The following is a 19,041-nucleotide window of genomic DNA, read 5'->3' on the forward strand; positions in this document are numbered from 1 at the left end:
GACTCTCAAATTGTACATGTCAATTTCTCTATTATCTCTATAGACTAAATATATCTTGTTACTTGGATTTTTTTCATACTTTTTTCTTTATATTTTATTTTTATTCCACTGTTTATAAAACCCTGAGCTCTTTCATTCATACTTGATTCATGTGTGCAGTAAAGAGTGTTGTGTTCAAAAGGATTTAGCTGTATAGAAATCTTCTATATATTCTTTTTTGAAAAAGAAAATCTTCAGGTGTATAGAAGAAAGTTTTCGCGTTCAAATTTAATTTCAACCCAGTTCTGATGTCAAAGTAAGTTATTGCCAGCAGAATTCAGTGTTACTAATGGGTGTTACAGTTTCAGAAATATAACAATAGCAGGTGTGTTTTATTTCTAGATTCACCCCTCAGTAATTAGTTGGCATTTGAATTGGATTTTAAATAGTGTGCTACCAATCACTCATAATTCCACATAAAACTCAGCACTTTAGTTTTGATTACAGTTGGACCTGCTATTTGATGATTAGTAAATTGGAGGAGTGAGAGGCAAATAACTCATTATTACAATGACAGTTTATTGATTACTCTGCAAAGTATCGATTACAAGATAAGAGTAAGTTATCATAATTATTATTTCTTACATCTGTGGAAATGATGGAACAAGATCAAAGTAATCTTGAGTATTATTATCTACAAGTATTTTCTTATATGTATGAATGTACATATAAAGTGTATGTGTTGTGCAACAGGAAACAAAATAAATGTCTCTTGATAAAAGATCTCCAGGTTGAAGATTCTTATTCCATGTTGACATAGTTCTTCAGCCTTAAAATATATTTAACTTGATTTAACCAAATATTCATAAACTTTATTTGCTATGGGGCCTTTTCTCTCCCACTTCTGCATAAGACTTTAAATGCTCCCATAGAGAAAAGGAAGGGAGAGATTAAAGCCAATTTTGTGATACCTCTGCATGATACTAACTTTGTGCCTCCTGAGCCTAGTTCAGTACTTAGCACAATATTCAATAAATAGTTTCAAAATAATCTGAGCCAATTTAGTTAAGCTTTACTTCTTCCTTTCATCTATCTATCAATAGATATATAGATGTTGTTTTTTTTTTTTTTTTGATTGAGTCTTGCTTTGTGGCCCAGGCTGGAGTGCAGTGGTGCGATTTCTGCTCACTGCAAGCTCCACCTCCCAGGGTCAAGTGATTCTCCTGCCTCAGCCTCTCGAGTGATTGCAGGTACCCACCACCATGTCTGGCTAATTTTTGTATTTTTAGTAGAGACGAGGTTTCGCCATTTTGGCCAGGCTGGTCTTGAATTCTTGAACTCAAGTGATCCACCTGCCTCAGCCTCTCAAAGCCCTGGGATTACAGGTGTGAGCTACTGCACCTTTTTAAAGCAACTTTTTCAAATTATCACCTGAATTGCTTGGGGTTTTGTTTTCCTTCCTGCTTTAGACTCTCTGAAGTTACCACTTGACCAGTTTGTGTTACTACCAGGGGTTAGTTATGTGACTAAACGTGCGGCAATGTGAGCTCCATCTTACCACCTTCTAAAATAAACTTGCCCCTCAGCATTTCGACGGTGGAGAAATCACTAAGCCTAGATAATTCAGACTGATCTGGGAGCCTGGCATTTGGTTCATTTTCTAATTGAATGTGTATCATTGAAAATGTCTCCTTAAAAAACCATTTCATTTTCTTAGTGTCATATATCCTGGGTACCATTTGAAGTAATATAAAAGCATCTTAAGAGTTACTCAAATTCTCTTTGATTTTCATAGAGCCTCTGACTTCGTGTTTCAATTATATTTTACTAAACTGTTGACATACAAGACATATAAAAGATGAGAGTGAATGTCAATTTGATGGCGTGACTGCATTTTTTAATAGCAAGACGATCTTGTTTTCTTTGACTCTCTTTTATGCTTAAATGAATGGATCTTTGTAGTGGGTATAGCTAGTGGAAGGGTTCAGGGTATTGACAGATTTTTGCAAGCTGTACTTAGGAAGGAACCTTATACTCTTGTGTATCCCTCCCAGAAACTAATTAACAGCTAAACACACAGTAAAGGATCAATTATGTTTGTGATGTCTTGTGTCAGCCTGTTAGGGCTGCTATAACAAAATACCATAGACTGGGTGGTGTAAACAACAGATTTCAGTACAGTTCTGAAGGCGACAAGTCCATGATCAAGATGGCAGCCGATCTGGATTCTAGTGAGGGACCTCTTCCTGGTTTGTAGCTGGCCTTCTGTTTGTTATGTTCTCACATGGCATTTCCTTGGTTTGGGCCAGACATCTATGGAAATGATAGAGCAAGGACATAGTCAAGTCATCTATGTGTATACACACATACGTATAAGAAAATACTTGTAAATAATGGTAGTTAAGATTATAAGCAGGGAGAGAGAACATGTGCAGTCTAGTATTTCTTCTCATAAAGGCACTAACCTTACTGGATCAGGGATCAGTGTCAAATTTCTAATCTCATTTAACTTTACTTAATTCCATAGATGCCCCATCCCCAAATATAGCCAAACTGGGTGTCAGGGCTTCAAAATACAAATCTTACGGAGACACAAACATTCAGTCCATAACGTCTGGTTTTATAACTTTTGTTGTATTTTTCACTTTGAGTTGATCTTGATTAATTCGTTAAGGTTTAAATTTAAAGTTGTCAAGAAAAATGCCAAATCAGTTTTATCTCTTTAGTTCAATAGGGAGAATTGGTGCCTAATGATTTTTGTGACAAGTATAAGATTTTTTAAAAATCTTGTGTTATTTTTGTTTCTCAGCTGTTTGACAATTACTGAACCATTATTGAGAATAGTTACGGACAATTACTGACAACTATTGAATCTTCAATAGTTGAATATTCAAGAATTTCAATAGTTGCTCTCTGTTTCTGTGTTTTAAATTTACTTTGAAATTCTTTGAGTTTGTTGAAGAGACAATGCAATTTGAACAATTCAGTGTTTGCCTCTCTCAACCTCTGTTTCACATCCTAGACCTTAAAAATGATACAGTCGGCATAGACTTTTACAGATGAAGAAACTGAGGCCCAGAGGGAAGTGATACTAAAGTCTTGATACATTGGTTTGAAGTACATGCTTTTGTCTTTTGTCAGTTTATGTAGCTTGAGGTGCAATTGAGACTTGAACCTCATTCCATTGGAGGTGATTTAACAGAGGAATTTAATCTACACCTGATGCAGCAGAAACTTAGCAGAAGGAGATCTCTGGGACTCACCCAGACATCTGACCTGTCTTTTCTAAGTAAGCTTACTCAGAACCTGGAAGCATCTCTGCACAAAATGACGGGTCAAGATGGAGTTTCACAGAATGATTGAAAGTCAAGGCTGGTGGGTGCCAATTTTATTTTTCAGTGGTGGCTAATTCAGCATGCGCCTTTTTGTTAGGTTGCAGCCAACTCTTTGTAAATGGTATCTGTCAATATAAACACAAAAAGTTGAAATTATGTACTCCACACAATAATGGATTATTTCAAATGAGTATGACACTGATTGTAAGGACCTACGGTGGAATCAGAGCAAAATTGCCCTTCAGGCCTTTCTGAAGATGAAGTGCAAGCCCCGATTCATCGTAAAGCTTTCTTGTGACCACTAACCATCCAGAAACTCCTGACCTCCCTTTTCTTTGAGCTGGTCAGTCCAGTGAGGCAATGCATGTGAAAACACCCACACCCCTTTGACAGAGTCAAATGGGAATCTCCAGTGCTGTTATCGTTAGTCCAGAATACATGGTATTCATGATGCCTGCCTCTGCAGATTGCTGCAATTCTACATTTTGGTACAAATGACAAGAAACTTTCCCCAAAGAGTAAATGCATTCATTTTTCTAAAACTGAATTTTTGTAAAAATCTTACAACAATGAAGGAGTCATTTGAAATAATATTTCAGAGTATTTTTCCTTGAGGAAGAAATGACGACATGTCACATGACTAATTTTAATCCTAGAGTCTCTGAATGGTCCCTTGTGACTGACTGGTGGTAGGCACATTCAGAACTGTCCCCCCGTTCTGTGAGTCTTTGTCTATTTGCAAGTCTACTATTGCAGTATCCTGCTTCAAACACCTTCACAATCTTTCTTCTAGGATATCATAGACTCCCGGGTTTATTTCAGGTGTGAAACAGACTGCTCTTTGCAGCCTAATCCAGAAATACAAGCAATAGTATTAACAATCTAATTTGGTTTCTTCAATTCAATGTTAGGACAGTAAAATTAATTAACATACATGTTTTTATACAGGATTGGTAGGTGGTATGATTGTTACATCATTTTAAAATAGAAAACATGCTCACTAGCTAAATTTTTGATGGATGACAGAAACAACAGTAAGCTCTTTTGTTGCTCTTTTTTGAGATGTCTACCCAGCATCTAGCATCTACCCAGCATAAAACATGCCTTTATATCTTTAAAAAGAAATGACCTGTAAAAATCACCTTATGTATTAGTTTTGGTGGCTATACCATATAGGATTATAAGGAAATAAACTAAATCACCTTCATTCTTCACAGGTGGTCATTCATATTACTGAGGGGACATTGAATCATTATGCAATTGCCTCTTTATTGAACAAAGAATAGTAGGTCTGAAAGTCCATTTATTTCTGTAAGCAGTAAATCTGCTAAAATTTAGATATATTATTTTTAAAATTTCTTTTTAGTGCTTTGTGGTAGTCTCCAAAGAATCATCTATTTTCAATGTTAACATACTTTTTACACCATTTGTATGTTCTTTAGACTGTTTTTAATCTAAAATTACTTATATCACATTTGATGATATAAATCCTCTTCTAAGCAGCGTATCTCTGTAGGTAACCTCCGCTTAATCACTAAAGAGAAAATTCTAAATCTTTAGTATTTACTGAGCGAATCACTTGATACTTCTAATTATCGGTGGTAGATTTGATAGCAATCAGGTCTGCAGTGAGTAATTGGCGAATTCTATTTTAAAATTTATTCCTTTTTCTACATTAATCCAGCCAAACTGGGAAAGAGGACATACTGTTTATCTTGTGAAAAACAAAAAGAAAGGAAAGAAACATTTTTCTTTAATTCTCTAAGCGTTCTTACATTGATAGTGTGGCTTCCTAAGGTTCTGTGTTGTTTGTTTTGTTCTTAGAGGATAAATGCCTACTTAACTTTTTTGGAAGTCAAAGTCAGGAGGAGGAATTATCCGCTGGACTACAACAATGTACTGTTGAGGGGGTGAAGACGTTAAGTCTTCTGGTGTAATAGCTGCTCTTACTTAGTAATTTTAGGTAACTCCAAGGAAACTAACGGCCTAGTGAGATAAGAATATGTATGTAGCTTTATTTCCTTCTGCCTCCCTCCTCTATCTGGGTTCTTTTTTTGTTCCTGTTATTTTCTGGAATCCCAGGTTTAATAGGTCCCTCCTATCACCCTGCTGCTCAAAAAATAGTCCATGGACCGGGGGTGGCAGCAGCAGCACCAGGAGGCTTGTCAGAAATGCAGGACTCCAGGCCCACCTTGGGCCGCCCGAGTCAGATCTGCATTTTAACTCTTAATAGTCCCTCACCTTCCCTCAGGTGAATCCTGGGCATGTGGGAGCTTTTCCCAGATTTTCCGTAGTACCTGGCCTGCCCAGCTCATCACTCCAATAATTAATCCTGATATTTACAATATAAAAGGCAGGCCCAAACTATGGGGTGATACATCAGTTTAAATGTGTTACTGAGACTTGGTCCAGTCGTTTTCCATATGATGACATATTCCCACAGGTTGTCAAAGTGTCAGGCAAGAAAAAGCAGAAGCTACCACTTTGAGTTTCACATATTTATTTCCTATATGGGTATAATTCAAGCTCCAGAAAGAATTCAGGTCCCCTGTATGCCTCACTGCCATCGTGTACCCCTATCTCAGGGTTCCCCATTTCTGGACGGCCACTCCAGTAAAAGGTCTGGTGTTGGGACAGGTGTGTCCTCGTGAAAGCAGGGGAGGAATAGGCGGGATAATGACACTGAACATCCCAGGTGGACTTCGTGTGGGAGCTGAAACTGAACCTGTGGTCCGAAGACCCAGGCTCAGGTGTCAGCCTGAGATGTGAGACATTGTGTAAAGTTAAAGTGAGGACATGGTGATGTCTTTTCCTTTCTTTGTTCACATGCCATTCTCTATAAACAGTACACTTGAAAATTTGTCTCAGAGAATTTTGCTTTTCCTCTGGGGAAATGTAAAAGAAAATTATATGTGTAGGGTAGAAACATGTTAATTGCGCATTAATTTATTCTAGAAGGGATGCAAGATTATTACTTTTGAGTGGGACTAGAGTTCAGGGAAAATAGTGATTTCTGTGCATGGCTGATGGTGGGACCTCAGACAGGGTACGTTACCCACCTGCAGTTGAATTTATTCTGTGAAATTGGAGCCATGACACTGCCTTACATAATTCAAGGGCTGTTGTGAAAAACAAAGTCGATAGTAAGAAAGCACTTTTCAAAGAAGTGTATGCAGCTAAGGAGTTAATAAAAAAAATTGCAAATACTTGAACAAGTCTTTTCATTTTTAAAATAAAATCAAAACCAGTATGTATAGATTATCTTATATATGCACTCATATTCCACCTATAATTTTTGTTGATGCCTTCAAAGTATACATTTATGACCTTGAACTTCAGAGACACAGGAGAAATAGAATTCTTCAGCGTTTTACTGACAACAATGTTTCCCCAACTGTAGTTCTCTGATCTATCTGCCTCAGTATCCACTGGGGTCTTTGAAGGGTGTAGGTTTGAGGAATCTTCAGAAATACCATGTGATTTTAGTGCATTCTAAACTTTGAGAAACTAGTTTATGTGTACTTTTATTATCAATGATAGGAAGAATGTAGAGATTGTATTGATATTCAGTGTGTAGGTTGTGTAACAGCTATCCTTAATTTTTTCTTTAATTCTTACTCTCGTAAAAGGAAATTGTATTTCTGTTTTCTTTTTGAAATGTTGTTTGTTCATTCATTCAACAAAGATTTCTTGAGCATCTTCTACGGCTGCGAAGGCTTATTTTCTTTTTAGGAAACCAATTTCATTACTCTTTGCATTCCTACATTATCAGGGCAATACATGCATTGCAAACTAAGATGCTTTGGTCAGATTTCCGGTAAGATATGGACCTCAGACACAGTCTCTGTTTATGGACAATAAGCCACCATAAATTTTAGGATGTCTCCTCCCCTTCTCCTGTCTTTGATCTTATTTGTTAAAATTAATTTGCTGTCCTTTCTACCTGTTGGAATATTAAACAGAGAAAAATGGGGATAGAACAAATCAGGTTATTTTTGCTCTTCCATGCCACACCTTGTTGCATGAAGTTTAAATCCACTTTTTCTATAGTAGAGATTATTGTAGCGGATTATAGTAGTGATCAATTGTTTTCTTATTTCCACTTAGAGAAGTTGCTCATGATGTGGAAAACTCAGTCAAGTATTTCATATGTCTTATTAAATACATGAAATGGAGAATTAACAATCCTAGGCATTAAAATTGTTACTCACCTGTCAGCCTAATTAAGTACTTACTTTTCTTCTCTGAGTCCTCTCTTTATGCTAACAAATAACTCATCAAATTAGTCAATCCCTGACTGACTTAATGCGTGATAGCCGGATATCTTCAGAATAAAAGCGTTGTTTGCTTTTATCAAGTGCACCTAAGGTGGTGAAAACATATACTCAAGCAATCTATTTTGAAGTCAATAACAGCAGAGGTGATCATGTTAAGTCATGTGTTGGATCAAGCCTTTTCTTCCTAAAACCCTTCCAATGACTTTCCAACTCCCTAGAGTAAAATCCAACTTCATTGCATTGTGCAAGGCCGTGGGGGATACAGTTCCTTCTCACCTTCCCTCCTTGTCTCAGACCACTTTGCCTATGCTTCCTCCACTCCCGACACACTGGTCCTCCTTCCAGTCCTCCAGTAGAAGACTGATTCTTGCTGGTGCCATGTTTTGGCTGGGGCTTCTGCAAACCACTGGGAAGCCTTTGGAAAGTTTGAAGCTGGCATGATTTGATTAAGAAGAAATGAATGAATGAATGAACAGATTTACATCGAATTGAGGAGAAAGCACTTTTTTTTTTTTTCACAAACAGGAACTTAGGCATTTTGCAGAGCACTCTGAAACATTTTAAATGTCAGTGATTGATAAACGTATTATGAACTAGTGAGAGGTCTTTCTAAGTGTATTTACAATGAGTTTAAATACGGTCGAGTTAGGATTAGCATTCTCAGAAAAGACCTGAATCCAAGCTTAGAAACTGGAATTTACATATAAATAGAAAATTAAATCAGTTTTCTAAACAGGTATTTTTGAAAATCCAATAACAGGTTAACAAATTTAAGGTTTATACAAACACAGAGAACATTTTTGACTTAATTTTAATTAAACTTCATGAAGTATTCAATTGATAAATGGGAATGGAACAAAGCATTCTCTCAGCATTCCAAATAGCATTGAAAGATGTTGATGCTTAAAAAAGAAAAAAAAAGAAAAAAGAAATGATCCCAGGCTGCCTGTCTGTTACCCAGCCAAGTAATTCGTAACAAAAGGCAGGTTAAAACACTTCACTCCAGAACAGTGTGTTGGGAGTTGTGAGACGTTATGTAAAGTTAAAGTGAGAACATGGTGATGTCTTTTCCTCTCTTTATCCACATGCCATTCCTTATAAGCAACACACTTGAAAATTTGTCTCAGAGCATTTTGCTTTTCCTCTGGGGAAATGCGGAAGAAAATTATCTTTGTAGAATGGGAACATGTTAATGGGCATTAATTTATTCTAGAAGAGATGCAGGATTATTACTTCTGAGTGGGACTGGAGTTCAAGGCAAATAGTGATTTCTGTGCATGACCACTGGAAGTGCTCAAGGCTAGTGATCACAGATGTTTGAAGTGGGAAGTGGTTGTGGGATAGATAGTTAATTGAGAAAGGGAGATGTGTGTTTCACTGATATCTCCCTTTCTCAATTTTCTCAAGTACTACCATTATTGTTTATATTAATTGAAATATAAATGGAGCAAAGCCATTACCCATGTTTCAGCGTTGGGTGAAAAGACAAGTGAGGTTAATCCCATTTGGCTGGAGAACCTAGAGAGATGACCCCTGACGCAGGCGTGCAGCAGTTGATGCCTTCACAGAATAACCACATATTCGACCGGCTTATTTCCGAAGAGGTTCCCTCCGCTTTAACCAAAACCAGAATTATGATTATGCAACTTTGCCACCATTCTAAATGCCTACACCTAAACAATGTCACTTTCTTTTTTCGTTTTCCTAGTTCGTTAAAAATTTGTCTAGATTTTCATGGTCACGTGCATCCTGCCGTCCCAGAACATATTTTTGTACCGACTTAATACCCTTTCTTTAGTCCAGAGTGTCATGCATGCAAATCTGGATGTAAATGGATTGAAATTTAAATATTAAGGTACACTTGCCATCCTTTTTTTACTCTAGGTTGATTCTTTGAGTGTTGATGTTACTTTATTTTATTTTTTTCCGAGACGGAATCTCACTCTATCGCCCAGCCTGGAGCACAGTGGCCAATCTCTGCTCACTGCAAGCTCCGCCTCCCGGATTCTCGCCATTCTCCTGCCTCAGCCTCCTGAGTAGCTGGGACTACAGGTGCCTGCCACCACACTCGGCTAATTTTTTGTATTTTTAGTAGAGACGGGATTTCACCGTGTTAGCCAGGATGGTCTCGATCTCCTGACCTCGTGATCCGCCCGCCTCAGTCTCCCAAAGTGCTGGGATTACAGGCGTGAGCCACTGCACCCAGCCGATGTTATTTGCTTTTATTTTACATTTTTGTTAACAGAAAAGACAGGAAAAGTTCCTAATTTAACTTCCATTTTATATATAACTAACATTTCATACCCTATTCCCTTTCCCCTACCCTATCTTGTTTAAAATTTAGACTCTTACCACCAAGTAATTACACTTTTTCTTCTCCCAGCCTTTGTTAGTGACGAATGAATGTAGTGCTTTTGTCCTTGGTTTGGCTGGAGGTTCATCATTTACATAATCACCATTGTTGGGGTAATGTCACATGAGCTTACTATCCTTTTATTAGAATTTTAGAAGCTCGATGATTTTGAAAGCCTTTGCAAGCCTAACTGATAACTAAGGAAATACAGAATTGGAAAATACCTGATATGTGTAGCTTCCAGGAAAGATTAAGATATTCTAATAATATTTCAAAATTGGGAACGTCTCTTGGGTTAACTGACAACTTCCTACTATTTTTTTTGTGCTATAGTTCATACTTTTTTTTTTCCTTAACCATTTGTAGGTTAGAGAAATTATATCTAACCTTCACTCTCAAAATCAAATAGTCCTCTTAATATCACTATCTATAATTCGTGAGAAGAGACTGAAGATAGATAATATTTAAGATTAGGTCTCCAGTTTCAAAACTAAATATTTACTTAATACTGGATTCAAGGACTAGCATTCTTCAACCCATACCATAGACATATTAAAAAGGAAGTATTTAGTATATGATATTATCTCCAAAATTGTATGATTTGGCAAAGATGAAACATATTAATATTCTCACTGTACAGTGACAAAATCAAATGTTGTAGTGCTTTCAGTATTGTTATTTTCTGCCCAAGATTTTTCCATCATTTGATAAGATCTAAAATGTTTATATTGGCAAAATTTCAAATTAAGATTAAGTTAATAATGCCACTTTTTTTTTTTTTTTGAGATGGAGTCTCACTCTGTTGCTCAGGCTGGAATGCAATAGCGCCATCTCGGCTCAATGCAACCTCTGCCTCCCGGGTTCAGGCGAGTCTCTTGCCTCAGCCTCCCAAAATGCTGGGATTACAGGCATGAGCCACCGCGTCTGGCATAATGCCATATTTAGGTGGCTAAAAATACAAATCCAGTTTTCTATGGTTTAGCCTGAGTAATAAGAAAATATCTGGGAGATGCTTAACAAAATGTAAATGTTTTTTTAAAAGCAAAAGTTTGTAAAGTATGTTTTGGAACTTGCCCTATAAAACGTGGTATGCTATCATGTCCTGCTGGTGAGTGTGTAAACTGATACAGGCTGAGAGCATTAGTGCACAGTTTCTACTCAGAAATTGTTTCTGAGCAAAGAATTGCAGTTGTTCACAAAAATATAGCCTCTAGTATCAAATTAAAATTTTAACTATTCAGGAATAGTTTATGGTAGGCACAAATTGTCCATTAAATATTATATACAGTCAATAACATGGAAGGATATTTATTATGTAATGCTGAAATCAAGTTATATGCATATATGGACACACACATATGTACACACATGCACACTTGTATGTTTGAAGACATGTGCAGGCTTGCAGAGAAATATTCTGGAAGGATATTCATTAAGGTGATAACTCTGAGCCCTGCATCCAGGACAGAATAATATTTTAATTGTTTTCTTATTTCCTTTTTAATAATTTATTTTTTATATTTTAAAAAAGTATTTTAATTTAATAATTTTTAAAGCCCTTCAAGTTATTTACTTATGTGAATTTTTTTTTTGAGATGGAGTCTTGCTCTGTCACCCAGGTTGGGGTGCAGTGACATGATCTTGGCTCACTGCAACCTCCATCCCCCGGGTTTAAGCAATTCTCCTGCCTCAGCCTCCCAAGTAGCTGTGATTACAGGCATTCACCACCATGCCCGGCTAATTATTTGTATTTTTAGTAGAAACGAGGTTTCACTATGTTGGCCAGACTGGTCTCAAACTCCTGACCTTGTGATCCGCCCGACTCAGTCTCCCAAAGTGCTGGGATTACAGGTGTGAGCCACCGCACCTGGCCAATGTTTTTAATTCGAATGAGGTCATGCTTACTTTACTGTAAGGATTTTTTTTTTTTATTTATACAATGAAATTCATCACTTAATGACTTTTTGAACTGGACCATGTTAAGTCCATATTCTTCAGGTGTTGCTTATTTATAAAATAAAGAACATGATTTCTCTCTTATTACTTTGTCCTGAGCATTAGTGGCTATCTATCAAACATAATTTTTAGCAAAATCCTGGCAAGAATTTGTTGTCCTATATGAAAGACATGGTTTTTCAATTATTTTATGAAATTCAGGCATTTTTCTTAGTCTTACACTAAAGTAGGCCACACCCTTAGAAGGAATTTATTCTAAATATATATTTTAACAACTACTTAAAGCAGAGAGTCTTCTACTTTATCTAGAATTTGCTTTTGTGAGTTATGAAAACCTTTTATAAAAATGTAATTCAAAAATAAAGGAAAAAAGAAGCCATTGGATTCTAAAAGTGTCAGAGCGCAACTCATGTACAGGTGGGTGATAAATTACTTCTGAAATGTGAGTTTCTATCTCATTTTAGTGCTTGATTCTTAACTGGTTGTTTGTATGTTTAAGGAATATATCACAAAACTGGAAATCTAATTTTAGTATAGTTTTTACTGTCTCGATTTCTTTTCTTAATATAGTTTTGTTGATTGTGGATTATTTACAATGTTAGTTAAATTATGTAATCAGTGTAAATATATGCAATCATGCAATTTAATTAGGGAAAGTTATTTAGGAAAGTAATGTCAGGATTCAGACATTCATAGCATTTTAGAAATTCTTGGGTACTTATTTCAAAACTGCTAGTTGGATGAATAGTAGTTGATATCCAAATTTAAATGTTTTATTCCCAAAAAAGTGAAAAAGATCTTGCTAAATTCAGTGGAGTGAAATAGTATTGAAAGTATGATTCAGGCCGTGCATGGGGGCTCATGCCTGTAATTCCAGTACTTTGGGAGGCTGAGGCCAGCGGATCACCTGAGGTCGGGAGTTCGAGACCAGCCTGACCAACATGGAGAAACCCCCAACTCCACTAAAAATACCAAATTAGTCGGGCGTGGTAGCACATGCCTGTAATCCCAGCTACTTGGGAGGCTGAGGTAGGAGAATTGCTTCAAACCTGGGAGGCGGAGGTTGCAGTGAGCTGAGATCCTGCCATTGCACTCTAGCCTGGGCAACAAGACTGATACTCTGTCTCAAAAAAAAAAAAGTATGATTCAGTTTGTGAATATCCAATATTTGTTAAATTTATACTGATGTTGAAATTTCTATTTCTCATCATTTTCCCTTTTTTTTGGCTTAAAGTTCTACCATTTTGAGGAAAGAGGCTAAATGAAAAGTGATTTTTTTTTAACTCAAAATCATACGTTTACCTAGAGAAACAAGATTTTCATATCAAAATATTTCACCCCAATAGTAGCTTGAATTAATTAGAATGGGAACTGGGTAATGGTATGATTTATCTGATTTAAATCATATGCAATTTATAAAACACAATCAGACAGAGGTACATCTATTGGCTGTTGTCTGTGGTCATTGAGTAAGTCAGCCTGGGCTCAACGTTGCACCATTACGGATTTCGACCCCATAAACTGAATATAGTGTTATGACAATATGGAATGAGATTGAGTCTATCAGACGTCTGAAAGCCTGAATTTAATAGAAGGCCCTCAGTGATTTGGACCCTAGACATTTGCAGATCATCTCTCACACTGAGTACCATTAAGACAATTGATTACATCTGGCCTCTTCTGCCTCAGTCATTTCATATTTTCCAGAGTGAGGCTATTGGCCATGATTGGTCCTTGTTTACAGAATTTTCCATCTCCCCTGGTTGGCGAACTCAAACTTTTCATGTGGTGGGACTTAGCTGTTAGTTTGGAGCCCTCATTATAAAATTAGCTAAATATAGGAAACAAGAGCAGTGTGAGATGACTAAAGGTGAATAGCAGTGTGAAAGTGTTTTACCAAGTGGTTTTAGTTGATTGTTGTGCTCTGGAACCACTAAGCTATCATAATACATGAATTTTCACAAATTATTATCATGCATCATAATATCATGTATTATCATAATACATGAATTTCACAAATAGAAAACTTGAAAATGAATGTAGAATGTTTAATATATGACCCCAAATAGCCTTAAGTACACAAACAAGATACTTAGCTAAACCGTAGAATAGGAGACTTTTATAGGTGGGAAGGACCATATGGCCATAAAGCTGCACCTCATTTTACCAGTGGTGGGAGGTTACATCCTAAACATTTTATGTGGTTTCTGGGTTTACGATGCAATGTTCTTTGTGAAAAATCACAAGAATCTTATTACAAAATAGATTTTCAGATTTAATTAAATGCTCTTTTTCTATTCATAGGTTATCTGTGGATTATGGCTCCAGTGTAAAGAAGCCTATTCCTTAAATAAATCACACAGATTTTATATGAAAATTCAGTGGACACTCTGAGTTCTTTGATCATTTTCCTTTTATTATAAGATAAGAGGTTATCATCATCACAGTATAACAAATACTAAAATCGTCTTGAATTTTTCTTTTAAATTCCTACTAGATAGTTAATAGAAAACCCTCAATTAATGCAAAGATTAATTGTTTTAAAGTACTTCCCAAATATTTCAAGATATAATAGGAAACAATAACCAATATTACTGTGCTATTACTTTCTGCTCTGTTTTTATCTTAACAACATTTCATTTGCTTCTATTAACAGAATCAACATGATGGGATATCCTATTTCTTATTTGCTTTTCTATGCTGAATTGTTTACAGATTTTTGCTGTTTTAAATAGCACACTTGGCCTAGATTATTTTTTCTCCTTTGATTGTTTTCTTGTGTTATATCACTAGGCTTTGTGACAGATTGCTAAACTGATCCTCTGAATGATTAATCAGAGGCAGATTAGACAGGAATTAAGACCCAGCCTCACGACTCGGCTCTGGCTGCCTCCTGGAACCATCACAGTACCTCTCACATACGTCAATTCCCTCATATGTAAAATGGGATAACAATTCATGCCAAGCCCAAGCCAATTACTAACCCTAAATGAGGGTTATTGTTATCATTATTAACCTATCATTAGAAGCAATGTGTAAAACAGCTTTGTTTTATAACTATTAATACAGTTTTATTCTATTTATTTTTAATACTTTAGTAAAGATGTAGCAATACCTTAGAGTTGTCTTACATTTTATTAATGATGGCTCATTAGGCTTGGCATGCTTTTTATGTTCCATAGGATAATATATAATCATTACACATAAAATTACAATGTCTCTTTACTCTTTTATGTAATAGTAAAATCATAAACCATTACAATTTAAAAGTGTAAATTAGTTAAGTGTGTATTTTTGTTTTATTGTTTTATTTATTTATTTATTTTTGAAATGGAATCTCACTGTATCCATGACTGGAGTGTGGTGGTGCGATCTCGGCTCACTGCAACCTCTGCCTCCCAGGTTCAAGGGATTCTCCTGCCTCAGCCTCCCAAGTAGCTGGGATTACAGACACATGCCACCTCACCCAGCTAAGTTTCGTATTTTAATAGAGACTGGCTTTCACCATGTTGGCCAGGCTGGTCTCAAACTCCTGACCTCAGGTGATCCACCCACCTTGGCCTCCCAAAGTGCTGGGATTACAGGCATGAGCCACAGTGCCTGGCCAAGTGTGTATTTTGGATTGAGTGCCTGCTTAATTGTATTTTCCTATTCTGTTTCGTTTTATATATATATATATTTTTAAATTGCCAAATGTTTTTCACCAAAACAATACCCTACAATGGCCCAAATGCCTGCAATGACTTCAAAGGCAGAGAAGGGTAAGGACAGAGAATAGGGAATGTGCAGGGCACTTGCATCTTGGTCATAGGCCTGCATGGTTCTAATTATCTGCTGCCTCAGAGATTGAACCCTTATGCCTCGAACTTCCAGGGTCATTCTCTGCTCATTTTCTAGTTTTAACTTAAAATTGTTCTTTTTTTCATCTAGTTCATAGCCTTCACCCTCACTGGGCCATGCCCACATTCTCCAAAGACATGTGTTGTATTTCTTACTGATTTCATTAACCACAAAGAACAGAGATGATGAACTGCAATCATAAGTGTAGCTAAACATTACCCAACTGGCCAGTGAGCTATTGTGGGGTTAAGATCATCTTGGTTAACTAGAAGCTTTTACAGGTTGTTTCCCATTGTATTCTTTTTTTTTTTCTACCGTTTTCTCTGACTACTCGGGAACATGATTACATTCTTTTTTTTTGAGACCACTTCTTGCTGTCACCCAGGCTGGAAGGTTGGAATGCAGTAGTGCCATCACGGCTCACTGCAGCCTTGGCCTCCTGGGCTCAAGCGATCCCCCAACCTCAGCCTCCCAAGTAGCTGGGACTGCAGGCACACACCACCATACCCAAATGTTTTTCACTAAAATTTACTAAATTTTGCAGTTATAGTGGAGATGGGGTTTTGCTGTGTTACCCAGGCAGGTCTCCATCTCCTGGTCTCAATCAATCTGCTTGCTTCAACCTCCCAAAGTGCTGGGATTAAAGGCATAAACCACTGCACTCAGTCTAAAATCTTAATAAGTTAGACAAGAGGTTTCATACATAAACTGTTAAGACACCATCTCAGATCAGTTGTTAACCTGGTTAATCATTCATTTGTTGATTTTTTTTTTTTTTTTTTTTTTTTTTTTTTTTTTTTTTTTGAGACAGAGTCTCACTCTGTTACCCAGGCTGGAGTGCAATGGCACAATCTTGGCTCACTGCAACCTCCGCCTTCCATGTTCGAGTAATTCTCCTGCCTCAGCCTCCCAAGTAGCTGGGACTACAGGCATATGCTACTATGCCCAGCTAATTTTTTGTATTTTTAGTAGAGACAGGGTTTCACCATGTTAGCCAGCCTGGTCTTGAGCTCCCCACCTCAGGTGATCCACCCACCTCGGCTCCCAAAATGCTGGGATTACAGGCGTAACCCACCGCACCAGGCCTCATTGAATTTTTATTTAAAAACTTTGGGCCGGGCGCGGTGGCTCAAGCCTGTAATCCCAGCACTTTGGGAGGCCGAGACGGGCGGATCACGAGGTCAGGAGATCGAGACCATCCTGGCTAACACAATGAAACCCCGTCTCCACTAAAAATACAAAAAAATTAGCCGGGCGTGGTGGCGGCGCCTGTAGTCCCAGCTACTCGGGAGGCTGAGGCAGGAGAATGGCGGGAACCCGGGAGGCGGAGCTTGCAGTGAGCCGAGATCGCACCACTGCACTCCAGCCTGGGCGACAGAGCGAGACTCCGCCTCAAAAAAAAAAAAAAAAAAAAAAAAAAAAACTTTGGATACCTATTATATGCCAATGTCCATGCTTGTATTGATGGGACAAAAAATATAAATAAGCTAGAGTCTCTATTTTGAGACATCTCTGTATCCATGGTCCTCAAGACTACCCCAGCTTTGGAGATTTGCTGGTGGGATTCACAAGACTCATCGTATAGTCATGCTCGTGGTTATGATTTATTACAGCAAAAGGAGACAAAGCAAAATTGGTACAGGGAAAAGGCACATGGGGCAGTCAATGTCCAGGGAAACCAGGGCCAAGTTTCCAAGAGTCCTTTCCACACACATGGTATGCATTTTAAGTTTTCAGCAATGAATTGTTATAACACGTTCACAGTGTGAAATATCGTCTATCCCAGAAGTTCATTAAAAACTCCGTCCCAAGGTCTTACTGTGGGCTGGTCATGTAAGCTACCTTTTGTCTAGCATGTAGCAAAATTCCAGACTCCCAGAAGGAAAAAGGTGTTCAGCATAAATCCTACTGTTTGCCCGGTTTAGGCACTGTGAGCCAGTTTTAGCAGTTAGGGAATGACGGGAACCCTCCCTAAATCTAAATTTCCAGATGCCAGCCATGGGCCAGCCTTGCAAATAGCACTTTCTAAGGATAGCAGTCTCATGCCTGCTGTGTTAACTCTCCTCTGCACAGTCTCACATTCCAGTGGTGGTAGACGTAAGAGTGTTGAAGGAGTCAGGCAAAGGAGTTACTGGATTATAGAAGAAAACTCAATTAACTCAGCCTGGGGGATTCAAGGGAAGTTCATTTAAACAGACAATATTGAGCTGAATCTTGAAGGAGTTACCAGTTTTCCCAAAGTCTTGGGGTAAGGTAAAGGCTTTCATCCATGCAACAGTAACTATATTCATTGTAGGTAAAGAGATTATTAAATTCCGTGTGGTGGGAGCATAGGCATGATGGGGAGAAGGAGGAGATAGGAAAGTAGCTGGAACAAAAGGATGGAGTGTCTTGTAGTTGAGTGGATATAAGGAGTCACTCGAGGCTTGTCAGAAAAGTGAAGTGAAAAATTTGAAAGGTGCCTCTGGTAGCAAGTGGACAAAAGATTGGAAAAGGAAGAATTTGACAACATAACACTAGATAGGGCTGGGCATGGTGGTTCACTTCTATAATCCCAGCACTTTGGGAGGCCAAGGTGGGAGAATTGCTTGGGGCCAAGAGTTTAAGACCAGCCTGGGCAACAAAATGAGACCCCCCATCTCTACAAAAAATAAAATTAAAAATTAGCCAGGCATGGAGGCCCATGCCTGTAATCACAGCATTTTTGGAAGGTTGAGGCTGAGGGATCACTCAAGGCCAGGGGTTTGAGGCCAACCTGGGCTACAAAGCAAGACCCCATCTCTACAGAAAATAAAATTAAAAATTAGCTGGGCATGGTGGTGTGCACCTGTAATTCTAGCTACTCAGGAGGCTGAGGTGGGAAGATCACTTGAGCCCAGGGATCTGAGGCTATAGTGAGCTATGATCATGCCATTGCACTTAAAGCCCAGGTGACAGAGCAAGACTCTGTCTCTAAAACAAACAAATAAACAAACAGGCTAGGAAGCCAGGAGACAAAAGATGATGGAAATGTGACCTGAGGCACCTGTATTAGTCCATTTTCACCATGCTAATAAAGACTTACCTGAAATGGGGTAATTTATACAGGAAAAGGGGGTTTAATGGACTTACAGTCCCATGTGGCTGGGGAGGCCTCACAATCATGGGGGAAGGCGAGGAGGAGCAAGTCACATCTTACATGGTGGGCAGCAGGCAGAGAGAGGTTGTGCAGGGAAACTCCCCTTACAGAACCATCAGATCTTGTGAGACTTATTCACTATCACTAGAACAGCACGGGAAAGACCCGCCCCCATGATTCAAT

At 37.9% G+C, this 19,041-nt stretch overlaps 1 protein-coding gene across 3 annotated transcripts in view; it reads left to right on the forward strand.

Moving 5' to 3' along the window:
- The window catches only part of PLXDC2 (plexin domain containing 2), a 467,700-nt gene that overhangs the window by 162,707 nt on the left and 285,952 nt on the right, over nucleotides 1-19,041 (forward strand). The window lies entirely within an intron of this gene.

This window comes from Macaca fascicularis, chromosome 9 (genome assembly GCF_037993035.2).
Source record: "Macaca fascicularis isolate 582-1 chromosome 9, T2T-MFA8v1.1".
NCBI classification, from domain to species: Eukaryota; Metazoa; Chordata; class Mammalia; order Primates; family Cercopithecidae; genus Macaca; species Macaca fascicularis.